A 27,892-nucleotide genomic window follows, 5' to 3' on the forward strand; every position below is an offset into this window, starting at 1 on the left:
CACGGAGGGGTAGAGGGTGCTGAATGCTCCGAGGTCAGACCCAGGAAGGTGGAAGCTGGGTGAGCTGTGTGTCCTGCAGACAGGCTGCTCCCAGAAAGGAGACTTCCCCAGAGTCCTGCTCCCTTCGTAGGGAGCAGTTCCAGAGCATCGCCCGGGGACTCCTTGACAACTGGTGGCAGAGGTGGGATGTACTGCAGTAAGTGACTGGGGAGCAGTAAAATGAAGGACCAGGCGTGCTGAAGGCTCAGAGAGGAGCGGTTTCGGGGGGTGGTTAACCCCTGGGAGTGTGTGACTAGTGAGAAGGACTGTGCAGTAATGGGGTCCCCCTGGGGACTGCGGTGAGCAGTCTCAGGAGCGGAGGAGCCTGCGGCTTGGCCCTTGGAGAGAGAAGGACTTTTGCAGTAACATGGTTCCCCTGGGGATTGCAGCAAGAGGTCCCAGGGGTGGAGGAGTCTGCAGCTCGACCCTGGCAAAGAGGTGGTGACCTCGAGAACGGCTGGCACACTAGGGGTTCTCCCTGGAAACCGTGGGGAGCTGAGAGCACACAGGCCTGAGTCCACAACAACTTGGGAACAGCGGAGTGATGGCCTGTCACCATTTCCTTAAGAAGGACATAGTGACCCTGTGCAGAAAGAGAGGGTTGAGCGTTGGAAAGTTCACCAAAGCACAGTTAATCGTGCAGCTGGAGGAGGATGACCGCTCTAAGGAGCAGATTCCTGACCCAAATGGGGCTATAGCAGGATCTGGGAGCAGCTGGAGTGGTAGCCAGGCATCCCCAAGACTCCTGTCCCCGACCAGACGTGGGTCTTCACGATCGGGTTTCCCATCTGGTGATCGGAGACGGACGGGATTGGAGCTGAGTCCGAGGGAGCAAGAGGACTGGGAGAGACAGCGAGAGCCCGAGAAAGAGCTGCAGAAGCAGCAGCATGAACAGATGATGGTGGAGCGGAGAGGCAGAGGGGACCTTCCAGGTGTGAGTGGGGATAGACCCCGGGGTGCCAGTTCCGCAGGAAACCTCGAGACTAAATTGCTTCCCCTGGTTAAGGAGGGGGGGGATGTGGATGCCCACCTCACTGCCTTTGAGCAGGCTGGCGATTTGAACCAGGGGGACCATGAGGAACAGCCTCGGTGTCTAGCTCCCTTGCTGGGTCCCAAGGCCATAAAGTCCATCAGCCAGATGGGTGGGGAGGTGAACAGACTCCGACTCCTGACCCCAACCGATATGTCTGTGTGGAGTGTCCTGGGATCAGGCCCCTCAGACCTCCAGTGGGAGCGGAAGGTGATGGTCAATGGGGAGACGTTCCTGGGGTGGCGAGATCCTGGGACAGAGAGAACTGTTGTCAGGCCCCTGGTGGTGCAGCCTCAGATGCTGAGGGGCTGTGTGAGCTGTGTGAGGGTACCAGGGATGAAGCCCCTCGCTCTCCCTGTGGACCAGATCCCTGTGCAGACCCAGGAGGGTTGGGGCTGGCTGGTCCTTGGGGTTCTCCAGGATACCAGCTGTGAGACCCTGTTGTGGGGAGACTGTGTCTCTCTGGAACAGGATCCAGGCCCTGCTCCTGTTACAGCCAAGGGTTTGAATTTGAATCCAGGGAACCAATCAGCGGAGAGGAAAATGGTCAGTGAAAATGCAGATGACCTGGCTGGCAGCGAGGAGGAGCTGCTAGGCTCAGGATACCTGCCTGCCTGTAACCAGACCCCTGGGGCTGGGTGGGACAAAGACATGCTCCCCGCCCCCTTGCACACCAGAGAGGGGGCTCACTCTGGCTCTGATGCAGTGTAGAAAGCAGCGAGCTCACTGCCTACCCCACTGGGACAGCAAGGGCAGCGCTGAGCACAGTGGGAGCTGTGACCCCAGCTGAGTGGGGGGAGACACAGGCAGGGCAGGGGATCTGTTGGGAGAGGCAAGGTGCTTGGTAAGGAAACTCTGGATGAGCCTAGGCAGCCTTGTGAGCTGTGGCTTTGTCTAGTCAGCAGGGTGGGAAGGCGAGGAGAGTGGAAGATGCGTGTCCCTGTATGTTACCTGTTAGCTGGGTGGAGAATTGGGACAGTGAAGGAAACGTGCCTGTGTCTGTCAGGGGAATTGACTTGCCTGTGGAGGGGGCTACCCCGGTCTCCAAGCAGTTGTCTTTGAACAGCCCTGTGTGTTGGGACCAGGGGAATGAGATCCCAAGCTGTGTGTCTGGGAAAGGAGAAAGTGTCTCCAGCTCTTCTTTGTCTGTGGAGCAGACAGAAGGGGCCTTTCAGCCTGTGATGGTTGAGAATAGTGCGGTTGTCTCAGAGTTCGTTCTGGATTCAGCTAAAGCCCAGGAAGGGAATGGTCCTAAGTTTGTGTCTGCTCGGGAGAATGGCTCTGTATCTAGGTCGCATCCAGTTACTGTCTATGCAAAATCCCAGCGCCCAGACAATTCTGGTGCTTGTATTTTGCCCGTTGCTAGTGTGTTGTTGGGAAAGTGTGTAGCAACTCTGTCTAATCAGAGTGAGATCCTAGCCAGGGCACAAGGAGAGCAGAAAAGTGATTTGATTGTGTTACCTACTGAGGGCATGGAAACCTGTAGCAAGAAGGAAAAGATTCCTGAACTTGTGTGTGGCAAAGGGAAGGAGAAAGCTTCTAACCTTTTATCTAGGAAGTTTGTAAGCTTGCCTGAAAGGGGATTGTGTAGGAATCCATCTGATGGGCCAGAGGTAATTCTGGATGTAAGTGAGACCCAGAAAGAGTCTGTTGTTGCTCAGGAAAGTGTTCCTCTAGAGCAAGCCCTACATGAAGAGGGTAAGGGCAGAATTTCTGTGAAGGGTGAATTGTTGCATAGAAAAGCCCCTAGGGAAAGGAATCCTCATGGAGTCTTTGCAAGCAGTTTACTGTAACTGAAGGGTGTGAAAGTGATTTAATCAAGAAAGTTTCAGTTCCTAACAGCCAGAAATTTTCTGTTGTGAATGGATCCACTGACTTTCCTGTTGAAGGATCCAGTGTGGATAGCTTTGAGAAGGTCTCAGATGAAGTAAAAGCTGTTAAGAAAGTTAGACAGTCCTATAACCAAGTGGCTGTGTTTGGCCAGCTTGTTGGGGACACAAGATTGTTGAGAAAGGAATGTCTCCATGCTAATTCTGTAAGTGAACAGTCTGTGGCCCAGGTCAAGATGGGGGATCTTAACCAAGAGAGCCCGAATTGCAGACCTCCAGACTGGAGCGCTGGGAGAAGACCCGATCCCAGTTTGACCCCCGGGGGTTTTGGGGTGGCAAAAGGGCACGGGCCGCATAAACCTTCCCACATGCAGCATGCGAGTGCTATCCACCACCCCTGATCTAAGGGAGGGCGTGAAACTGGAAGGGCGTAAAACTGGAAAGGCCTGGTGTAACTCCCACCAATAAATGGGAAAGATGCTGGGGCATCCATGGGAACGTTGGTGGCTTCGAACTTCCCCAGGTCACCAGCTAAAGTGACCCCGCTCAGTTCGGTCTCGAAGGGGGGAGAGATGTAACAAAGAAGGACTGTTCTTAATGTTTTCTCTGAATATTGTGGGGGTATCTCAGTTTCCCCTATGCAGTTCTTAAGTATCTAGGTGGTGGGATAAGGGTGTATGATCATTGCAGAGCCCTAGAGGGCAGGTGTGTGCAGGGGTCTGGACACAGAGAATGGCCGACACCCTGTTTCCTGGCAACTGATGGCCTGGGTCCTTCCCCCCTGCAAGGTGAGAGCTAAAGGGTTGGAGAACAAAGGAATCAGGTGACCTCCTGGCTCGGGAAAGGGACAAAGCCCAGAGGAGGAGGGGCTGGAGAGAGTTTCAGTTTGGGGCTGGCTGGGGACATGTAGTGAAATACAGACGTGGTTGTCTGGCTCACTGCCCCCCAAAATGGACCCAGCTGAGGGGTCCTGTTCTCTGCACCTACAAGCTCTGTTTTAGACCATGTTCCTGTCATCTAATAAACCTTCTGTTTTACTGGCTGGCTGAGAGTCACGTCTGACTGTGAAGTTGGGGTGCAGGACCCCTGGCTTCCCCAGGACCCTGCCTGAGTGGACTCGCTGTGGGAAGCGCACGGAGGGGCAGAGGATGCTGAATGCTCTGAGGTGAGACCCAGGAAGGTGGAAGTTGTGTGAGCTGTGTGTCCTGCAGACAGTCTGCTCTCAGAAAAAGAAAAGGAGTACTTGTGGCACCATCGGAATGCATCTGATGAAGTGAGCTGTAGCTCACGAAAGCTTATGCTCAAAAAAATGTGTTAGTCTCTAAGGTGCCACAAGTCCTCCTTTTCTTTTTGCGAATACAAACTAACATGACTGCTACTCTGAAACCTGCTCACAGAAATGAGACTTCCCCAGAGTCCTGACTGGCTTCGCAGAGAGCAGTTCCTGAGCATCGCCTGGGGACTCCGTGACAGGGGGTCCTAGTAACCCCAGCTAAAGAGGCAGAACCATGCATTTGCGTTAGCTTTCAATTACAAGTCACAATAAGAGTCGTTCCAAATGTGTCGCCAGGCCCTTGGCATGGGCTTGGCATGGCTAACCAATGTAAATCGCTAGTGCCTGGGGGACATGGCGATCCATCGGGGCCCTGCAGGTCTGGGCGGTTCTGGTCTAGCCCAGGTCACTGCGAGGAGCCACGGGGCCTGCTCAGCCACCTCCTAACCCAGCCTGCTGCGGGGAGGGAGCTGGTTCTCATTCCGTACTCAGGCCCACGTGGAGCTGAGCCGGGCTGAGGAAATCTGCCATGGTGCAGCCAGCAGGGCACAGGGAATGACACTCTGTGGGCATGTGGAGGTACAGCAGGGGAGTGAGATGGCTCCCATGGGGGCAGGGCTGGCCTACCCCATGCAGGGTTACGCGACCCACTTGTCATTGTCTGGTCCAGAGCCAGGGGCAGGCTGCTCTGAAGCACGAGGCCCGCTCTGCCATGGGTCTTGGCGTCAGGCCCAGGTTTTCCGCCTCCCAGTGTCACCTTGGGCAACTCCCTTAGCCCCTGGGCCTTCAGTTTCTGGTCTGTGAAATGGGGCTATGGATCCTGCCTCTGCCTGGCTGGGCGGTTTAGAGTGTCAGCAGTTTGGGGGCAGGGCTGTGTACTTGTGCAGTGCTGGACCAGGTGGTGGAGGGTCTGGGCCTAGCCAGCCCTGACCACTAAATAGGCACACCTGGTAGTCCCATAATGGGCAGAAGGTGGAAGCCCAGGAAGGTGGTAGAGAGTCTTCAAAAGGTGAGGAAAAGCTCCTGCGGGGAAGTTGCAGACCAGGGGTTGCCCCAGGCAGGGAGGTTGGGGTAGGAGGAAGGGAAACCTTGTCTTGCAAAGCCGTGGGAATGGATTTGGACTGGGATTTGTGACTCTTATTTGCAGTTAATTTTATATTAAAAATCTAGTCCCCAAGGAGAGGTATTTTTGACCAAGGGAAGTTTTACTTAAACAGTCCAAGAAAGGAAACTGAGGCCGACTGCCTGTAGCGTGACCCTTGGCAATGATTGGGTACATGGGAGGTGGCCGACTCCAGTTACAAGTGCCCAGCACAATGGGATTTGAATCGCCACCGGGGCACGTACTGAAGTGTCTATCCTGAGCCATGGCTGCGCTGCTACTGAGTATGCAGCTGGGGGGAGAGGTGGGTTTGTACTTGGGTGCCTAACCCCCAGTGCTGCCACCACACTGCTCTCTGTAGCTGCTAGCAGAAGCAGAGCTAGAGTGTGCCCGGCTCCCTGTGCTGGAAATGGCACGTCCTGGTAGGCTGAGGGAGACTTGGACCAGGTTGACACTTAAACGTTTTGCCAGCTAAAAAAACTCCCACCTCTGACTGACATAGCCCTGCTGGCAAAGCCCTGGTGTGGACCCAGTTACTGGTATAAGTGATGCCACAGACACCCTCTTGCCGCGTCTCCACTGGCAGAGCTTGCCAGGATAGCACCGTAGCACCGGACCTTGTCTAGTGTAGACAAGACGTTGTAAACGCCTGAACTAAACATCCCGATCTCTGTCACAGCTCATTGCATCGTCTCTGTGCTTCCGTTCTAGGGGTGACCACGGGCCATCCCCGACTGCCTGGTAGGAGATCTTGGACAAGAGTGTGCAATGTCCAATCTGTTTCTCTTCCCGCAGGCTCTTCCCAGAAAATTTGAGCAGTGGGGAGCACCCAGAAAAGCCCCTGCTATGGTGCTAATCAGCAATGACAATAACCTGGACCTGTTTATGGGCTGCGGCTGGCGGAAAGAGAGACGGGGCTGCAGAGTTTCTCTGCTGGAGTGATACAAACTCCACGTTCAAGTCCTGCTTTTTTTCTTTTGTAAGCTCTGAAGCTCTGAGGGCAGGAAGTGAGCTTGTGGTGGAGAAAACCAAACAAACAAAAACCCAGAGCCTTAAGAGGACAGAACCTGTTTAAATAGCATGGGCCTGATTTCCCTCGCAGTCAGACACAGCTATAATCACACAGATTTCACATCTTTGACTCCTGACTTACGCCGGAGTGGGGGAGATCGGACTCAAGCCGATAATTCTGCTGTAAACATATTTCTTCACCCAGGGTACTAGCACTTAGCAATTCAAATGGGCAGAATTTTAAAAATTTCAGTTACCTTCTCACTGGTCAAGCTGTTTGGTTTTGCATTTTCAGGTCAGGTAACTGTCAGTTTCACTTTAGTGTATGGTTAGTTTCACTTTTAGGCTCTCTACTTGGCTTGTAAATATCACAGGGGAAAGTTTGTTTGTTGAATAATAACCATTTCCATTGCCATAAAAAACAACCATTTCTGTTTGAGCTTTGTTGTCTCTTACATTCTTTCCAAAATGCAGATTCAAACCACGTTGGCCCTGACCATGTGCTATTAACTTAGGGACCACTGGAAAATCAAAGTGCCCTGTCAAAACCTGGTAAATCCCTTATGCTGTGAGTTTGTGGGCAGGCCCACACAGATGTATAATTAATATATATTGTTTGGGTTAAGTCACATTGTCTGAAGTCACTGCTCTTCCAGAAAATCAGTGCCTGCTAGTCATACCAGTCTCCTGGTCTGAATGGCCCCAGATCTAGTGAGAAGAAAATAGGCAGAGGAGTCTGGACTGAGTGGCAGTTCCTTCTGGTAAATGCCATGGCTGTTGTTGAACCTTACCCTGGAATTGCTACAGGAGCGGTTAAAAACACCCATAAAGTGCTGACTGTAACCCTGGTTTAGTTTCATATTAGAAGGGCTCTAGGATCCTGCACCTTGTCCTAGGCTTTGGGAAACCAGATGCCAGGAAGCTCAGTCATTAGCAGGTGGGAGGAGCTAAAGCTTTTGGCGTTGGTAGCTGTTTCTGAGGCAGCAGGAGGTCCCAGCAGAGCCAGCGAGCGCGGGGGTGTTTGGGCAGAGTAGGATCTGTGCCTCCTGGTAAGTGTCCTTTCTTTTGTTTGCATCTCGCACTTTGTGAGGTTGTGTTGGGGGCTAGGCACCACAGGCTGGGTCAGGGGCAGTCACTGACTGTCAGGGCTGGAACTGCGGCAGGGGCAGTTAAAGAACAACAGTCAAACAGGCAGACAAGCTCTGACTATAAAATGGGTGTTGCTGGGCTCTCCAAGCAAGGCTTCATAGTAGGGTCCTTGGCGCCAGGCTTCAGGAGACCAAGCTCAGGTCCAGGATGTAAGCGGGTGCGTGGAGTGAAGAAAGCTGGTGATCAGTGCTGCTCTGGCCCTTCTCGAGTGACCTGGGGGGGGGTCCCACATGGAGCGAACATGGGGACGTTTGCACTGTGTGGGCCGGGCATGGCAGGGAGGGTGACTCCGTTAACAGTTGAGTTGACTAAGGGATTGAAATCTGAACAATAATAAAACCCTTTTACCTGAATAACTAACAGCCCACAAATGATATCCGTCCCTGCTCTGTGCAGGGTTAAAGCCCAGTCTAACTGCACAGTGTGAAGACCAGCTGCAGACTAGCCATGGCACACGGCTTGTCTTGTGGCCACCTGGCTTATGTAAATACCTGGTGCAAACAACTCAGGGACCTCAGAGCCCAGAGGCAGCATCAGGAGGTCAAAGCTGCTGGCCTGAAGGAGCAGAGACTCCAGGCTCTTTATTGACCTGGCCAGAAGGGCATTGTCAGGACTAACTTCCCTGATTCTCCCGCTGGGGAAGCCAGTCTCCTGACGAACGGGGCTTAAATTTATCAGGCATCGGGGAACATTTTTGGGAAGGGAGAGCCTCTGCAGAAGGGCTGGGCTCCACCTAAGTCTAAGTCAGGGATCAGCAACCTTTGGCACGCGGCCCATCAGGGAAATCTGCTGGTAGGTTGGGATGGTTTGTTTACCTGCAGCATCTGCAGGTTCGGCCGATCACAGCTCCCACGGGCCGCGGTTCACCGTTCCAGGCCAATGGGGGCTGCAGGAAGTGGCACGGGTCGAGGGATGTGCTCGCCACTGCTTCCCACAGTCCCCATTGGCCTGGAACGGCGAACCGTGGCCTGAGGGAGCTGCGATTGGCCTAACCTGCAGACACTGCAGGTAAACAAACCGTCCCAGCCCACCAGAGGATTTCCCTGATGGGCTGCGTGCCAAAGGTTGCCAATCCCTGGTCTAAGTGGAACCAGACTGCTGACACATGACGTCACTCAGGAGGAATGTTTGACCCAGGAGCTGGTGGAAGGGTGGCGGGAGCTGAAGAGCTCACACATCAGAATGGTATCTGGGCATCCAATTAAAGGTGTGGTGTAAACTACACCCAAACTAGAGCAGGAACAGATACCAAAGCAGAGGTCAAAAGTTTGTAAACTCAGCGGGGTGTCAGACCAAAGGGTTAAATATAAACTGGCATCTGGTCAAAACTAAACCCTAGAAATGTCTGTGCGCAAATGCAAGAAATGTAAAACCAAACCTGGGGCCCTGGAATGCCTGGGAACGGACTCGGACCATTGCAGAGATGTGGCAGAATGACAAAAATACAGGAACTAACTGAGTCAGTTTGCAGCCGGGGAGATTTAGGTTGGATATTAGGAAAAACTTTGAAATGCTTAGGCTAGCTCAGCATTGCCCAGGTGACCAAGGCAAGTTGTAGAATCACCATTGCCTGAGGTTTTTAAGGACAAGTTGGACAAGCTCCTGTAGGGATGCTTTAAGTTGACTTGGTCCTGCCTCAGGGCCAGGGGGGGATGGATGAGATGACCTCTTGCAAGCTCTTCCAGACGGGCATTTCTATGAAGACCAATGGGCTAGGGTAATACCTGGTTACAAGCCGGATGAAGCCAAAGAGGTGGGGGCGCAGATCTGAGGCATAAAGAGTCCACAGTATTGAGGGAGAGTGGAATTCTGAGTGGAGAGGCCCGCCCAGTTGCATCTGTGTGGATATAAATCCCAAGTTGTAGGAGTGTGTCACTCCATCAGTGAGGCCGCATGACCGGGCTCCAAGTCAAGGAAAGGAAACTAGGGACAAGGCAGCAAAACCCAGCAAAACAATAGTAATGGAGGACTTCAGCTACCTGCCTACGAACTGGTCACACAGCCCAAGGGCGAGATAAACAAATCTTGACACTTTCAGTGATTCCTTCATGGAGCAGCGAGAGCCAAAACGTGAGAGGAGAGGCTGTGCTTGATGATGCCGAGGTAACTGACAGGAGCTAATTCGAGAAGTGACAGTAGCTGAACCACTCAGGAACAAAGACTGCGATATAATAGTCAACATCCCTGGGGCAGGTAAGTGCCAAACGGTGAACTCGAGAGAGGGTGAAGGGCCCAAAGCTGGAAGTAACAGAGTTGAATCCCTAGAGGTGGCCTGGATGCTACATAGGAATACAACTAGAGTCTCAGCAGACACGTGTCCCAGCAAACCAACAGAGCTACATGGCAGCATCAGGAGCGTGTTTCAGGCAAACAGAAATTCTGCCATATTTGATAGCCTGTCCCCGTGAAGCCAATAATCAAGAGCACAAAGTACCACAGGCGATAGGAGAGGGGGAAATCAGAGGGGCCAAAATGGAGTCTGAAGAGTAAATAGGTAAAGGTGTAAAAACCAGCCACGAGCAAGCCTTTAAGTCTATCAGAAGCTGGAAGACTGGGAAAGACTGGATGAGCCTGCTGGATCACCAGGAATTAATGGGAGCAATTAAGGGAGATAAGGATGTTGCTGAGAAGCCAAATGATTTCCTTGCATCAGTCTTCACTGCTGAGATGTCATGGGAATTCCTGCCCCGGGACTGATCTTCTCTGGCCACTACGAGAGAGCTGCTGGAGCAAACTGATCATTTAAAATGTAATACTGGACCAGACCTACGCTATGAGGTAGCTGAGCTGCTAAAAAAATGGCTAATCACTTATTAAAAACACCTGCTGTTCCAGAGACTTGGAGGGAGCAAATCTTGGACTTCTATTTTGAAAAGGCTCTGAGGTGCTCCATATAGACCAGTCAGCCTCACCTCTCAGCTGAAAAGCTAGTTAAAAACAGAATGACAAAACACTGTGGAGATCATGCCACGATAGGGTCAGACCAGGAGGGATTCAGCTAAGGAAAATTGTGTCTCACTGATATCTTAGACTTCTTTGCCCATGTTGGTACAGCAGTGGGTAGAGAAGAACCAACTGACATAATTTATTTATACTTCCAAAGAAATCTTTTTTAGCTGCTAAAGAAGCGAAGTCACCAGGGGGTGAGACGCAAAATATTGTCACGGGTCAAAAACTGTCTCAAAGTCAGAAAACAAAGACTAGGATTCAGTGGTGAATTTTCATCATGGCCGGAGGTGAACAGCAGGAGTCACATGAGTTCTGTGCTAGGTTGGAGTATCCAACATGTTTGTTAGTGATGTAGAAAGGGGGGTGAGCGGGAGGGAGGGTGGGAAATCTGCCCAGGACAATCAGTAAGTTAGGTGAGTCAGGACAAGAGAACATGGTGAGGGAACTTCAGAGAGGAACCCTGCATGGAAACAGGCCACACAATTACCTAGGGAGGTGGTGGAATTTCCATCCTTAGAGGTTTTTAAGGCCCGGCTTGACAAAGCCCTGGCTGGGATGATTTAGTTGGTGTTGGTCCTGCTTTGAGCAGGGGATTGGACTAGGTACCTCCTGAGGTCCCTTCCAACCCTGATCTTCTATAATTCTAATTACAAATGAAATTCAGAGTCAACAAATGCAAAGCAATGCACGTTGCAGGGGGGAAATAAATTACCCGTGCACCATACAGTGTCCAAATTAACTGTGTCAGCTCAAGAAAAGGGAGCCATTGTCGTCAGCTCAGTGGAGACTCCTGCTCAATGTGCAGCTGTAGTCAAAATAGCGAGCACAATGTGAGGCTGCATAAGGGAATAATACAGAGAATTTTCTAATGCCTTTATGTAAATCAATGGTGCAGCCTCGCCTGGACACTGCGTGCAATGCTGGTCACTGTGGCTCCACAAGGATATAGCGGAACTAGAGGGGGTTCAGACAAGGATGAGGAGAATAAGCAACAGCTTGGAAAAACCTCCTTAGAGGAGAAATTGAAAAGGCTGGGATGTTACCCCAGTAAGGAGACGAATAAGAGGGGACGTGATAAAAGTCTGTAAATAATGCCTGGTCTAGAGAAGGGAGCTCTGTTTTCCTTCCCTCACCATAGCACAAGAATAAAGGGACATTCAATGAAATGAAAAGATGAGAAATTCCAAACCAATCAAAGGAAATACTGTCTCATGCAATGTGTGATTAAACTGGGGAACTCACTGCCACAAGAATTTAACAAGATTCAAAAAGAGATTGGACATTGGGTGAAAATGATCATGACATTGATAGATTTCATGATTCAAAAGAAAGAAAGGCAGAATGTCTTTGTCCTCTGGGAGCCCTGCTGCCCCCCCCAGGCTCCAGGCTACTTGCTCCCAGCATGCTGCTGCCTGGGCTCCCCTCTTACCACTGGGAGCCCTGCTTCCCTCTGACTCCCCACTCTGAGTATGGCTGCCAGTCGCAGGGAGTTCCCAGAGCTGTCTGGGCGCAGCTGGTCTGAGCAGAGACAATAGCAGTGTGAAATGGACAAGGATGTCAATTTCTCGGCTGGTAGGCTCTGTGCTGTGAAATTGAGCTGGAGCAGGGCTACAGCAGGGGCTGTCATCCTAGGGTAGATGGGGGGCTCTAGTGGCTGTCAGTGCCCCACACTTGGCTCTCAGTGCCCCACAATGCCCCACTTCAGTCAATGCAAGTGTTCCTGTGTGGATGCACTCCACCGGCAGGAGGAGAGTAGGATGGACACCAACAGCCAATTGAATGACCTTAATTAAGTCAACCTAGTTTTGTAGAGTAGAGAAGGCCTAAGGCACATGAGTCACACGTAGCAAGGAAGATAAAAGGTAGTGAGAAGAGGTTATTTGAATATATTAGAATGAAGAGAAAGACGAAGGAAAGTGCAGGGTCCTCTCCTTAGTGGAGAATGGGAACTATTAACTGATGACATCAAGATGGCTGAAGTGTTTATTGCCTATTTTGCTTCAGTCATCACTCAAAAGATTAGTGGTAACCAGATACTCAGCACAATTAATATTAACAACAACGGGGAAGGAACACGAGCCAAAATAAGGAGAGGACACGTTCAAGAATATGTAGATAAATTTGATGTACTCAAGTTGGCATGATCTGATTAAATTCATCTCACTTTACTTAAGGAACTAGTCTGAAGCAATCTCAGAACCGTTGGCAATTAACTTGGAGAACTCCTGGAAGATAGATGAGGTCCCGGAGGACTGGAGAATGGCAAACACAATACTTGCCTTTAGAAAGGGGACCAGAGAGAATCCGGGGAATTATAGGCCAGTCAGCCTGACTTCAATATCTGGAAAGATACTGGAATAAATCAGTGAACCATCAGTTTGTAAGCACCTAGAGGATAACAGAGTTATAAGGAATAGTCAGCATGACAGAGCAGCCTAATTTCCTTCTTCAACTGGGTTACTGGCCTAGTGGATGGGAGGAAGCAATAGATGTGCTAGATCTGGATTTTATAGGGCTTTTAACCCAGTCCCACATGATATTCGCATAAGCAAACTAGGGAAACATGGGCTAAAAGAAATATCTGTAATGTGGGGGGGGCACAATTGGTTGAAAGACTGTAATCAACAATTAGTTATCAATGGTTCACTCTCAGCCGAGGAGGGCGTATACAGTGGAGTCCTGCAGCGGTCAGTCCTGGGTCCGGGACGAGTCAATATTTTCATTAATGACTTGGATAATGGAGTGGAGAGTATGCCGTGCAGATGACACCCAGCTGGGAGGTACTTTGGAGGCCAGGATTAGAATTCAAAATGACCCTGACAAATTAGATAATTGGTCTGAATTCAACACAATGAAATTCCATGGCGACAAGTGCAAAGTGCACTTAGCAAGGAAAGCAGGCGCACAACTACACAATGGGCAGTGACTGGTGAGGGGGTCCTACTGCCTCTCTGCTCTTGGCAAGTTTTTGCCTAGTTTTGCTTTAAGCCATAAGGATACATTTCAGCCTCATAAATGTATAAACGAAATTATAACCTATAACCTCACTATAACATTACTGTAACAATTACTATAACATCACTATAACAACCATGCTCAGTGCATTATGAGCCTTCCGAAGACACCCAACATGAGAAACTTTGCATTGGATACCACACAATCATGTTATAAAGATGAACATGGGGGTTTAGGATGTTCCCCTGAGGTACAGAGCGTCACACCCAGCAGCTTATCCCACATCTGCTCCTAGGGGTTCTTACATCTTCCTTACATCTTACATCTCAGGTTCCTGAGCTAGCTGGACCTGGGGTCTGAGCTCATCTGGCCCTCCCTCTGGTTCTGCAGTGGCGCAGGTTTGGGGGGCAACCTGTTCTGCCCCATGCTCCCAAGCTGTCAATCTGGCATCTTTCCCCAGCATGTAATTCACTTTCAAACACAGACAACTTGCTCCATAGCATGACAGTCTGACGGGGGATGGGAGGCAGATTTCCCAGAGAAAGATGGGACCTTGCTGTGGCATGTGTTTTTCCAGGCTGGAGCAGCTCCTGGCATCTGGAATGAAAACAGTGAATTCCTAGCATTCAGCCCCAGAGCCGACAGGGCTCCTGGGTGGACTGCAGAGCAATGGGATGGGACAAACCCTGCAAAGAAAATAGGGACTCGAGCAACATCATTTGGATCCAGTTCTCCAAGGCCCCAGAGATGGGAATGGTTTGGGCCCTGGGTTCTGGCCCCGCTCTGATTTAGTGGGGAAATGGTCTCTCTTGGGGGAGCAGAACTCTGGTGAGGCTCCAGGCCAGTGAATTCCTTTGCCGTGAATATTGATGGGGTTAAAAATGCCACAGGAATCTCAGCATGTAACTTACCAATAAGGCCAGTATATGCAGAAAGCGCCATCCCTGGGAGTAATCAGATTCCAGCATCCCCAATGGGCAACATGTCACCATGCCCAGCTAGCCGCATGCCATTGCTTCAGGCTGGCCTGGATTGGGGGTGGGGGGCAGACGGCAGTTTACTTGTCAGGGGATGGCGTTCACAGCACGTCTGCCCTTCTCCAGCTCCTGTCATGCAAGGAGCTCAACACATTTTACATGGCTGTATCATTATCCCCGCAGCACAGCTGGGGAAACTGATAAACCCATTGTTTCATGTTCTCTGTGTATGTATATCAATCTCCCCTCTGTTTTTTCCACCAAATGCATCCGATGAAGTGAGCTGTAGCTCACGAAAGCTTATGCTCTAATAAATTTGTTAGTCTCTAAGGTGCCACAAGTACTCCTTTTCTTTTTGAGGCACAGAGCAGGCTCGTGAATTGCTCTGAGGTCAGTGGTAGAGGTGGGAATGAGATTCAGGAGTCTGAGGCTGTGAGTACAGGGCCGGCTCTAGGTTTTTTGCCACCCCAAGCAAAAAAAAAAAAAAACAAAAAAACCCCCCTGGAATGCTGCCCCTGGAATTGTGCCGCCCCAAGCACATGCTTGGTTTGCTGATGCCTAGAGCTGGTCCTGTGTGAGTAAGCGTTTGCGTTAGGTTGTGAGGGAGGTTCGTGTGTTGTGTTTCCTTATCTAATGAGTGGGGCAGGCAGTCCCTTATGATGCTGTGGGTCCGGCCCTGGCAGTGCAGATGTGACAAGTGGGCCTTTGGATGCAGTGAAGAGGGGTCCCAGCATGAGGTGTTTCCTTACTGGTGAGGGTTGGTTGTGGGGTGGAACTGGGGAGGATGTCCTGTTTTCTTGATGCCTTTTTGTTTGTGTATCAACCAATCATACCATACACTGTCCTCCTCAGTAATAATCCCCCGTGGCACTAATATAGCACTTTCCGTATCAGTGTCCAAAATCTACTGTACAGAGGGGCATCGTGCCAGACACTCAGACACTGGCCGACAAGTTGCAGAAGCTGGGTTCCATCTCCAGTTCAGCTTCAGATGGGCTGTGGGATGACAGCCAAGTCACTGCCCTGCTCTGTGCCTCAGTTTCCCCACTTCTAAAATAGGGCTAATGGCACTGACAGGTAGACATCTGGCCTATCAGCACAGTATCTGAGCACCTCAGAGGCTTTAACAACCCCTCTGTGAGGCAGGGCAGGGCTATTTGCCCCATTTTACAATGGAGACTGAGGCACAGGGAGATTAAGTGACTTGCCTATGGGCATATAGGAAATCTGTGGCAGAGCTGGAAATTGAACCTCACTTTTTTGATTCCCAAACAAGCTCCCAAATCACTGGACCATCCTTCCTCTTTAGGGGGGCCCATGGATGAAAAGAACTAGACATGGTTAGCTCATTTCCCTGCAGGTGCATTGTATGCCTCTGTGAACTCTCTAGCCAGCTGCGGTGGTGCTGGGGTTTCTGGGATGCACGCAGAGAGGCAGCGAGGCGGACTGCAGCTCGCACGCATGTGTGTCCCTAGCCTTATCTTTCAAACAACATCAACTGTAAGTTCTGTGGCTGAAACTCTGCATGGAGCCATAGCATCACCAGACTTGGCAGCGTGAGACAGTTTCCTCTGAGAACCGTTCTAGCATCTCTGCCCTGCACACTGACCTTTTTTCCTATGAACTTTTTTATTACTTTTTTAAAAAGACAGAGAGAAAAAACAAGCAGAATAAAATACACATCAGCGGCTCATAATGTATTAACTAGGCGCTACCTAACCTTAGCTATATTTTAAACAGTGAGTTATAAATGATATGAATGGTTAAAATATAAATTAATGATCTGTATAACACAATTTGCAAACAAACACATTTGGCTTATAAAAATCCAGCCAGGTAAAAAAAACATTATTAAAATAAGATGTGACATTCTAAACCTTGGGGGAGCGTCCTGTAACCCCCACATTCCTCATTAATATACAATTGTAATATTGCATATAAAGCATGCCATGTGAGGTATCGGGGAGATGTTATGATCGGCTGAAACCCACTGTTCAATCTAATTTGTATATCTTTGGGGCATATGAAGTTACAGAATTGTGTTGTATGGTTGTCACTAAAACATGCAGGAAGTTGGGGAATCAGGTTAGATATAAGCTAAAGCTATAGGGAAATAAGGAAAGTAACCAATGCCCGGGCAGGTGTCAAAACAATCATCAACAACCATTCTCCAGCAAGGGAGTTACAATTCAATGACACCTGCATGATGCCACACCAAGGGAATTGCTCAACCTTGCCTGGGGACTCAGCAATGCCCCCCAGACATGCATTCTCCAAGCACATGGGACTGAGGATATAAAACAGAACACAGGGGACCCATGCTTGGCCTTTCTCCTGCCCCTACCTATACTGAAAGCAACAAGGAAGCTGAGAAGACCAAAGACTCCAACAGAGGAGACTGGCCCAGGTTTCAAGGGTGAAATTTATGTATTATGACCTGCAATATCCAGTGGGGTGAGAAAAACTGTTTAATCTAGATGTTGCCCAGTCTAATAGGGTTGAGAGTTTAGACTGCATGTTTATATTTTATTTTATTTTGGTAACTAACTCTGACTTTTTGCCTATCACTTAATATCACTAAAAATCTATCTTTGGTAGTCAATAAATTTGTTGAACTGTTTATCTTTACCAGTGAATTTGCCTGAAGTGTTTGGTAATCTGCTCAGGTTGCAAAGGCTGATGTATATCCACTCCACTTTCCATTGATTCCAGTGAACCAATTAATAAATCTGCACTGCTGCTCTTGAGATGGTATATTCCTGGGGTACAGGGCTGGGAGCTGGGGGGACTTGGCTGGTGCCTTTCTCTGTGTGATTCATGAGTGGCTCTGGGAGCATTCATGCAATCTAGCTGGCTGTGGGGCTCCACATACGGTTGTGCTAAGTGATCATAACGCCTGGAGTGGTTTGCTGCTGGTCACTAGCCAGGCACTGTGAGAGACAGCCCAGGCCAGAGAGAGTTCAGGGCGCACAGCAGTCCCACAGTCTCAGGCTGCACCCCGGGGATCCCATCACAGTGGCGCAGCGAGCAGAGTGAAATACACAGCTTGGTGTACTGAGCAAGATTTGCACTTCATACACCGGTGTAAAGATTTTAAGTGAGGCTTTAAGTGTGGTGGCTAAGGATAGTCAGGAGGAGGCTACCGGTTTGTTATTTTCTGTTTGCTTCGGTGGGGAGAGGGAAGTAGGAACAGAAAAGCAAATGAGTGAAAGCAGTGAAGCCATTGTGACATTGGAGCTTTTTAAACTGCAGCTTGCAGAAAAAGAAAGAGACCAAAGCCTATTGGAACTGAAAGAACTGAAGATAAAGGAGAAGCAGGAAGAAAGAGAGTGGGAGGAGAGAGAAAGAGAGTGGGAAGAGAGAGAGAGAAAGTGAAAACACCAACTGGACCTGCTAGAGAAGCAGAACCAGAGCCCAGTGATTCCCATCACTCCAAAAATCCGCAGTTGGGACTATTTATGTTCTGCATACAATGAGGCAGACGAAATTGCTGATTACCTTTGAAAGGTTGTGTGCAGTGCATGAAATCCCTGGTGCCAAGAGAGTTCCTACCCTGATTGCAAAAATTAACTGGTAAAGCTCTAAGTGTATTCAGTGAAATGCCTATTGAGGATGCTTTAGACTATTGTAAATTCAAAAACACTGTTTTGCAAAGGTTTCAGATTACCCCTGAAACATATAGAGTTAAATTTAGGAATCTTACGAGGGATATCGGTATGAGTAATGGGGAATATGTGAACAAAATGAAAGATTTGATGAGAAAGTGGGTGAGGGGCAAAGATGTTACAGGCTTTGGGGGAATGTTTGATCTTGTGGCTCAAGAGCATTTCATAGGCATATGCAAGGCTGATGTAAAGCAGTGTCTGTGTGGGACAAAACCGTAAAGTCTGTGGAAGAGCTGGTGACTCTAGCTGATGCCTTTGAACAGACCCAGGCATCTAAACCGTCAAAACGGGATTTTAAAAGTGAAGGGAAGGGAGGGTCCCATTTTATCCCTATTAAGAAGGAGGGAGGCTGGGAGGCTGTATACTCACCTCCCCAGAACCATGCCTCTAACCCTTGTCCCAAATCTCCTGTAAAAACAGAAGAGCCCCAAAGGTGCGATGAGTGTAATTCCACTGATCCCCTGAGGAATAAGCGCCCTGGGCTGGGAGGAAGCAGGCAGCCAATAGCCCATGTTAGCTCTGCTGCCCTCACCACAGAACCCCCCAACCCCCCCAAGCAATTGAAACCTACCCATCAGATTGGTTTTGGGAGATTAGCCTTCGCAGAACCAGATATGGAGCATGTTAAGTTTGTTGAAATTAGTGTCAGGGAGTAGTTGGGGCAGAGGGATACAGGGGCCCAGATCTCTCTGGTTAAGCAGAATGAGGTCCCAAAGGCCAGTGTGCTACCAAATGGCAGGGATTGTGGGGGTGGGAGAAAGCAGATTCCTCGTACCACTAGCTGAAATCGATGTAGTTTGGGAAGGTTTGGAAAGTGTTTTGACTGGGGGGGGGGGGGGAATACTGGAACACCTCCTAGTCGACCTGCTCCTGGGTAATGATTTTTTCTGTGTAGCTCAGGTTAAAGTGTTTGCCTGCAGCAGGAAGGAGTGTTATGCTGGGACCCCCGAGGGAAAGGAGAAGGTCTCAGGAACTGCTGAGGGAATGGGAGGGAGTCTCCTTGATTCTTCGGCAGCGAGGGAAGCCGCATGCTTCCAGGTGTGTGGGGGTTGGTGGGTTGAGACCAGCTCCTGCCCTGCAGCTGGAGGGAACATCACCTCAGGAAGGGAAGCGGGTGTGATGCCTGCAATGAGAGACCTGTCCTGGTTGTTAGCTGCCCACAGGCTGCAGCTGACCCAGAGACAAACCCCGCACTAGGGAGCACAGGGAAATGTGTCCTAGAGGGGAGCCCACAGAAGAGTGACAGAGGAATCCCATGCGCTGCTACAGGCTGGGGACCGGCTGGCTAAGCGGCAGTTCTGCAAAAAAGGACCTGGGGGTTACACTGGGCGAGAAGCTGGACATGAGTCAGCAGTGCGCCCTCATTGCCAAGAAGGCTAACGGCACATTGGGCTGCATTAGTAGGAGCATTGCCAGCAGATCGAGGGAAGTGATTATTCCCCTCTATTCGGCACTGGTGAGGCCACACCTGGAGTATTGTGTCCAGTTTTGGTCCCCCCACTACAGAAGGGATGTGGAGAAATTGGAGAGAGTCCAGCGGAAGGCAGTGAAAATGATCAGGGGCCTGGGGCACATGACTTACGAGGAGAGGCTGAGGGAACTCGGCTTGTTTAGTCTGCAGAAGAGAAGAGTGAGGGGGGATTTGATAGCAGCCTTCAACTACTGAAGGGGGTTTCCAAAGAGGATGGAGCTCAAGTGTTCTCGGTGGTGGCAGATGACAGAACAAGGAGCAATGGTTTCAAGTTGCAGTGGGAGAGGTTTAGGTTGGATATTAGGAAACTATTTCACTAGCAGGGTGGTGAAGCACTGGAATGGGTTCCCTAGGGAGGTGGTGGAATCTCCTTCCTTAGAGGTTTTTTAGGTCAGGCTTGACAAAGGCCTGGCTGGTGATTTAGTTGGGGTTGGTCCTGCTTTGAGCAGGGGGTGGGACTAGATACCTCCTGAGGTCTCTTCCAACCCTAATCTTCTATGATTCTATGATCTCAGAAGGGGGCTGGAGGGGGCTTGGAAGCCCCACAGGGGTGCTGGGGTTCAGGGCTCTGAGCGGCTCTGCTTGGTAAACCCCTGAAATAGCTCACAGTTCCCCAGTGGGCTGCGGACCCCCGGTTGAGAACTGCTGCTCTGTACCACAGGATTTTCTGCTGGATTAATCTTAGCCGGAGGCACAAGAAGCAGGTCAGAGCAATGGCTGAAATTTGTTTCCATTGCTTAGCAGAAAATAATCAGCTTAGTTTCTCCTTCATTTCTTTTTAGGGGATCCAGGTTTAGTTCAGATTTGCTGGCCCTGTGTGCTCATCGTGTGGCCACAGATCCTGGCAATCAGGGGGCTATTGGAGAAGTGAAAGCAGTTCAGGGAGTCCGGGGCCCTGCAGACTGTATGGAAAAGGCCTCTGTGCAGTTCCGGGGCCGGGGAGAGGGCAGATGGGGTTCAGCTAGGCCTGCCGTGGGGTGAAGTTTCCGCTCCCCCTTGCTGGGGCAAGAAGCTCTGTGGAAGGTGAGTGGGTTGCAGGGGGTGAGGCAGAGGAGGATTGGGCCCCACAGGGCAGCACTGCAAAGACAGCAATGCGAGGGGCAGAACTGCTGGTCTGGAGGAGGATGTTTCCAGGTGTCATGGAGCTGCAGGGCTGGAGGAGGCCCTTGCGCTGGCAGTGCTGAGATGGTGTGAAGGGCCAGAGTAGAGACTGGGGTAGAAATGGAGAGAGACCGGGGTGGGATTTTGCCTCCTGTTCCAGGGGCCCTAAACAGGTTGCAAGGGGCTGGCAGAGAATCCCCCATGTGCATGCACTGAGCCTGCCCACCCTCCCTTTTCCCCCTGCCATCTTGGGCTCTGTGTTAGCATCAGCTGGAACGTGGACCCAGGCAGGAGGCAGGCCTGTGGTTAGCAAGGTGGTTTGTACCATTTGCGTGTGTGAAAGCAAAAGCAAAAAAGTAGTGATCTGTGGCTGCACTAAACCAAGTGAGAGTATGGTGGGAGGGGAACATGAGATGTTGTGAGGTGAAAGTCAGCCAGCCGATGGTGAGCTAATCGCCTGGATCTCGCTTGTCAGGGCCAGGATCTGAATGCAGCTAGATCTGGATTTCGCAAAGTTCTCTCGGGTTCAGTCTGCCCATGGAGATGGCTTGAAGGAACCGTGAGGTCCTTTTCCCTTCTAACTTTCTGCCAGGCTCTGAACTGGCACCTGTCTCTGCAACGGGCTAATCAAAGCCCCTCTGATCATAGAATCATAGAATATCAGGGTTGGAAGGGACCTTGGGATGGTCAAAATCTGGCTCAGAGATTTGTGGCTAATGCCAGTCTCTAGTTGGGATGTCTGGGGCCTGCTTTTCCATTGCCTGGTCCCAAAGACTGCACAAGACGCAGGGCAAAGAGAGCACATGGCACTAGTGAGCCAGAAAATCACTTCCTTTGCCGAGGTGCCGGATGCCAGGCAGGGGCAAATTGGGCCCAGGTATTCTCTCCAAATGAGCTTTCCTGAGTAAATGCTGATTAAGAGCCTCAGGTCCTGGCCCGACTTTCGTAGCTGGATCCTTCAGGTAAACCCACTGCCAGCTGGACGTGTGTGCGGGGAGCAAGAGCGGCTTGTGCATTGGGGTCAGGTGAACGACAGGATAGGATACTGGATGAGGATAGACACAACTCAGTGTGACCAATGTGCTGGCCAACTGATGCTAAGCACCCGCTCAGCCTGCAGTTCCAGTACCAGAGCAGGAGCGGGCCCTCCATACCATTCATTGTCAGGGGGTGGCAGCCGCACTCAGAGGGTGGGACAAACGGCTGAAATGTGGAACCTCTGAATTTTGTTGCGTGACTCCCCGCAATTGACGGAGGATAAAGATTTTTAACTGGAGACCCCGTGGGTAAGGCTGTTTTCTCACTGGGTAAATTCAATCAGTTTCTTTTTAAAGAAAATTTAAAAGAACAAAGACTATCACCCACAGCCATGACACACACCTCCCAGCATCACCAGCCAGCTGTGATGACTAGAACTTCAACTTTCCAACTTGGACTGATACCAGGTGAATTACAGAGTATTTGCGAGCTTTGCTGGGGACCAGCCCTTAGGGCTGACTTACAACAGGCATTGCCAAGTGGGGTGAGCTCCTAAAATACTGGAGCTTGGAAATCCTGGGTTCTGCTGCAGGATCTCAGAGCAGCATGTGGCGTAGTGGTTTGATATGGCCTGATCACAGCACCTGTCTCTGGCATGCTCCGTCTGAAAGGCAGTGTAAAGCTTAGGTTTGCTGTGTTAGTGAGCTGCGTTCAGCTCCCGGCTCCGCCTGGAGTGATGTTGTGCAATCTCCTTGTTCTTGTAAAATGGGGTGGTAGCTGATCCTCTGCTGCCTTCCAGGGTTGTGTGTGAGCTCGTGCTCGTAAACAGGAGCTGTGAAGTGAAGGAAATACAAGCAGTGCTCAGCAGAGGTGACCCCGTGCTCTCTGGGCTTCCAACCCAGCAGCCCTTCCTGAGGCTCCATGGGGGGCCTGTGTCTGTCTCTGGGCAACAGTCATGCAGAACATCCCACAAAGCCTGGTACATGCGGGAGGTCTGGGGTCCTCTCCCCTCTTCGCCTCCAAGGCAGAGCTAGAAACCCAGAGCAGCCCCCACCCTGGTCGGGGCCTGGGACTCTCAGACCCAGATCTGTGCAGCTAGTTAGGCATTGCTGTGCTCGGCACTGCCACGCTGAACAGATTTAGGAAACAAACTCCCATTTTCCACAAGGATTCCAGCACTTTGGTGTGTACACACCAGACCCTGGTACAGCTGCTTAGGATGCAAAAACCCGCTCGCACTACTGCTGCCTCCCCCTCTGTCTGTTTCACCCCCTCTTGTATCTTGTCCTAGACCAAGACTGAGCTCTCTGGGTAGGGATCACCTTTGCGCGGCATCTTTGTAGAGCACATTGTGTGGCGTCTTTGTACAGCACCTTGCGTGGTGGGCCTTGAGCTAGGACTGTACTTGCGATGCCGATGCAAACACCCTGGGCTGGGTGCCAGACTGACACATGGAGCAAAAATGAAGCGACTGGTGTTAGTTCAGAGCTCGAAGGCAGGATGGAAACCAGCGAAAAGGCACCAGAATGAGCCAAAACCAAACCGCAACTGTCCGTCTGTGGAGAATACGGCCAGCGGGCTCCCAGCTCTTAGCCGAAGCAGGACGTGCAGGAAGGAAATGCCCATGGCACAATCTGCCCGGGAGAGGTGAACAGGCCCTTCCTGTCCTGTGACGCGAAGTATGCTTGGGACCTTATTCCAAAAAGTCGTGGAGATTTAGCCAGTTACAGGGGACTAGACACAGAGCGTCAGCATCAAGACAGACACGTGAAGTTAGACATTACAATCTGAAAATCAAGAGAGGAGCATCCGTGCCCTGGACTGGCACATTTGGGCTGGGGTTGGTGCCCCATGCCCTGGACTTGGGGCGTGGACACTGGGCTGGGGTCGGTGCTCCATGCCCGGGCTGGCACAATGGGGTGTGGACGCTGGGCTGGGATCTGTGTCCCATGCTGTGGGCTGGCATGTTAGAGTGTGAACACTGGGCTGGAGTCAGTGCCTCATGCCCAGGCTGGCATGTTGGGGTGTGCAGATTAAGATGGGAAATCCAGCACATGAGTGTGTCCGTGTTTTGACCCTGCCTGCATGTGCCCGTGTGGTCCCAGCCAGGATGTGGTCACTCACAGAAGGCCATGTGGGCGCCTGGCCTAATGGATCTGGGGATACTTTAGTACTGAGGCAACATTTGAACTAATCCCAGCCTATTATCAATGCAGTGAGGAGATTAGCGAGGTCTTTCTGCTCTAAACAACAGCAGCCGGCTGGCCCCTTGTCTGCCCCAAGCAGAAGTCATCAGCACCCAGAGAGCTGGGGATGCTAGCCGGGGGGGGGGGAGAGGGCTGGTGGGCAAGGATTATGGCATGGCCCATATGCCAAGGGCTGTAGCCCCAGGTGGTAGCTGTCCAGGGGTAGCCCAAAGTGAGTCAGTAGCTGCACTCGTCGCTCCTGCAGTGCCAGGCTCCCACAACAGGATGCAGGCGTGGGCTGGGGGAGGCTCCCAGCTGCTGGACTCAGCCTCTTCTGCAGGCGTCATTGCCCAAGGGCCAGGGCTCAGCTCAGCCTTCAGCCTGGATTCCTCACATTCCCCAGCTGTGAGCCAGATGACAACTTTCAGCATCGACCTCCCTCCGAACCAATTGGCAGCCCAGTGTCCTGGGCCGTTCATTCCAGGCGCCGTGCCAGGCTGACGAATTCCAGACGGGGTTGCTGGGGAATCGGAGCCGTGCTAATGGGGTGCCGCATCCTGGCCACGAGACGTTCGGGCACCTGATCCCTGAGCCTGGTTTTTATCCTGTGAGCGACGCACCCAGTGCCTGGACTGTCCCCTGGAGACGACTTCCTAAACTTATCTCTGCCAGCTTAGGTTAAAAACTTCCCCAAGGCACAAATTCTTCCTTGTCCTTGGAACAGTATCGCTGCCAACACGTAGTGAGTTAGACAAAGATTTAGGAAAAGGACCACTTGGAGTTCCTGTTTCCCGAAAATATCCCCCCAAGCCCCTTCACCTCCTTTCCTGGGGAGGCTTGGAGTACACAAGGTGAGCGCAGACCAACCCCTTGGGTTTTTAGGACAATAAAAACCAATCAGGTTCTTAAAAGCAGAACTTTATTATAAAGAAAAAGTAAAAGAAGCACCTCTGTAAAATCAGGATGGAAGGTAATTTTACATGGTAATCAGATTCCAAACACAGAGGATTCTGTTGGGTGTGGTGTGCACACCTGGCAGTCCCTGCCCCAAAGATCTCACTGGCCAAACAGCACCAGATGCTTGGCTGGAGGAGCTGTGAGCACTTTTCAAATGATGCTCATCCGTTCCTCCTCACGACCCCCCACGTGCCCAGAGAAATCACCATGCTCATCGGCTGCTATTTAGAGCTGGCCACAGGGAATTAAGAGTTTTGCTTAATGAACAGGATGAATCCGTGCCAGAGTCAAGAATAAAACCCAGGCATCCTGACCTGCATTCGCTCTGCTCTAACCATTAACTCCACTGCCCCTCAGTCCTGCTTTATGTCCATTTCCCAACATCTCCTGGGTGGGGATTTGGAGCTGGGGTCATAGGTAGAGTCTCAGCTGCCTGGGGAAGTTGCCAGCCTGGGCTGGATTTCAAAACCCTCCTGCTCAGGACACCTTAGAGACTAACAAATTTATTAGAGCATAAGCTTTCGTGAGCTACAGCTCACTTCGTGTAGCTCACGAAAGCTTATGCTCTAATAAATTTGTTAGTCTCTAAGGTGCCACGGGTACTCCTTTTCTTTTTGCGAATACAGACTAACACGGCTGCTGCTCAGGACAGTTCATCCTGCGAGAGACACAAGACCTGTTTGTGATCCGGCTGTCAGTGGACTTGCTCCCAAGTGTGCCAGATCAGAACCCGGGAAGCTGGGCTTTGAGACTTCAGGGCAGGGTCATCCCGGGGCTGGTGTGTGGTGTTGGGGCCAAATTGCGGCTGCATTTGCAGCTGCAGCTGTAGGGAATTTGCAGCTTCGGTGGCTCTGAATCATAGAACCTCAGGGTTGGAAGGGACCCCAGGAGGTGTCTAGTCCAGCCCCCTGCTCAAAGCAGGATCCATCCCCCATTTTTGCCCCAGATCCCTAAATGGCCCCCTCAAGGATTGAACTCACAACCCTGGGCTTAGCAGGCCAATGCCACTGAGCTGTCCCTCCCCCCTGAAATGTTTCATGGTTTCATGTCGAACCCGCCAGATTGTTTAGGTTGGAAACGCCCCCCCTCCCCCCCCCAGCTGAACAAATGGAAATGTTTTCATTATTTTATTCAAAAACTTTTCATGTCAAAATTCCCTTTAATCGTTTTTAAATGCTCACCTTGTCAACAAAATGTTTCCCGTTGAGCCAAAAGCGGTTTAAAATGTTTTGCTCTGTTAAAAAATGTTGTTTTTGTTTTGACCTCAAACAACTTTTGCCCATTTTTATGAAAAATCCCGTTTGTCCAGCACTCAGCTGCTGCTCAGCCTGCTGCCAGCAATCTGCTGCCTGTGTCTCCAGCAGTTTCTCTCCCTGCCTTCTGGGGGGCTTGCAGCGTGTCGGCGTCCCAACACCTGCCTGGATTCGGCCCACTGCCTTTACTGGAAGGATTTATTACAACAGCACCAGGATTTATTTTCCTTCCTGATGGGGGGGAGGGCCATAAATGGAAGCAGATGCTGCTCAATTTAAGGCAGATGCAGCTGAATGTGGTTAAAAGCTGGCTCCGCTCCCACCCTCACGGGGCCTGGTGTGTTGCACTCACTGAGCCACGGAGGGTCACCAAATGCAGGATGAGCTCAGGCTCAGGGCTGACACAGGGGCCCATTTAAACAGGCGGGACAGTTGAACCTTGACAGCGTTTGCCATCCCCTTTGCCCCCAGCTGTGCTGTGAGTGATGTGTCAGCAGAGCAGTGTGAGGACCCTTATTAGGAAGAGGGGAGTTAGCTGCTTTGTGCCTAGGTGGAATTCCCCCTGCGGGGCACTTGGATGCACCAGCCTCCTTCCATCTTCACTAGGCTGCAGTGCAGCGTTGCTGTGCTCTGTTCCAGCCCAGAGGTGGCTGCATGGTTGGGGTGCACAAAGTGAATCCGGCAGGTGCAGACCAGTGTCAGAGGTGTGCACCGAGCAGGGTCATGCCAGTGCTGGGTAGGAAAACCTGGGTCAATGTGGCCTCTAAACACTACCAAGCATCTGGAAAATCTGAACCAGTGGCACGGCACAGAACACAGGTCCCTGGGCCAGTCCCCTTCGCTGAGAAGCTGCTTCCAAAGATGCAGAACCCAAGAGTGACGTGTGCACAGCTGGTCTGATGGCCTCCCCAGGTGCCGTTCTGCTCTCCCAGCCCCAGGCCAACACCTCTGGTTGCAACAGGGTGAGTCCTGATTTACCGCAGACTCTGGGCCTCCAGGAAGAGTCGGCTAGTCCCACCACTGCAAACCACGGGAGAACAGTGCGCCTGGGGCAAGCTCCATCTGCAGTAGGGGGGCTGGGCTGGGCTGGGTTGGCTCGGCTCGTGGCTGCATCCTCGAGCCAGCAGAATGGCACCAGGGTGCTGGGCAGGGTGTAGAGGCAGCTCCTCCATGCCTCCTCCCCCACATGGCTCACACCCCAAGCTAGTGCATAACTAGGGCACTGCAATGGCTCCCTCAGCCCACTCCCCAGACCTTGTGCACTGGAACCCGTGGAGCCATGTCACTGTTAGGTCCTGGCGTTCTGCACATGGCCCTTTGAAAGGGCTCTGCAAAGCCAGGCTGCCATTGCACCCTGCGCTCAGTGCAGGTTGCTGCAGAAGAGCCGCCCACACGGCACTCTCCCCTGGCCACCTTCCTGTTCTCCTCCCTCCTCCGCCTAGTCTCTCAATCTGCAATGATAAGGTCGCTCAGCTGGGAGCATTCTTGGCTCTTTGTTTATGAAATGAAGGCATGGGGAGCCAGCATATGATGCTCAGACTCATTCGCAGAGGACAGTCAGAAAGATTCATGTATCCGGCAGAGCAGCCTCCAGAACAGCGCTCTCCCCAGAATAGCTGCTTCCAACGCCAACCCAGCCTGCCGCTCCCAGACAACTGGCTTTGAGAGACGCGGAGAGGGCAGGGTGTCGGGACCGCTGGGCGCAGGAGGACCTGATGAGCCCTGGATTGCCCTGTGAAGGGACACTGGGGTCTTATTGCCAGCCCGAGTTTGGCTCTGTTCAAGGACAGATTTACAAGACTGGGGTCGAAACTGAAACCTCACAAATGCAGATTAAAAATCCACTTAATGAAACTAATTGAAGAGGGGGGTTTTGTACCGATGTAAACCAGGGCTTGTCTACATGGGGAAATTGACGAGTATCGCTCCCTGTAATGAGATGCTGATTCCAGAAGTGGGTTAAGCTA

At 51.3% G+C, this 27,892-nt stretch overlaps 1 protein-coding gene across 1 annotated transcript in view; it reads left to right on the forward strand.

Annotated features, from left to right (window-relative positions):
- Window positions 1-6,976: 6,976 nt before the first annotated feature.
- The window catches only part of TBXA2R (thromboxane A2 receptor), a 32,289-nt gene continuing 11,373 nt past the window's right edge, over window positions 6,977-27,892 (forward strand). The window contains 1 exon segment of the mRNA XM_043502490.1: window positions 6,977-7,333. The gene's annotated coding sequence lies outside the window, so the exon portion shown is untranslated.

This window comes from Dermochelys coriacea, chromosome 25 (genome assembly GCF_009764565.3).
Source record: "Dermochelys coriacea isolate rDerCor1 chromosome 25, rDerCor1.pri.v4, whole genome shotgun sequence".
Taxonomy (NCBI): Eukaryota; Metazoa; Chordata; order Testudines; family Dermochelyidae; genus Dermochelys; species Dermochelys coriacea.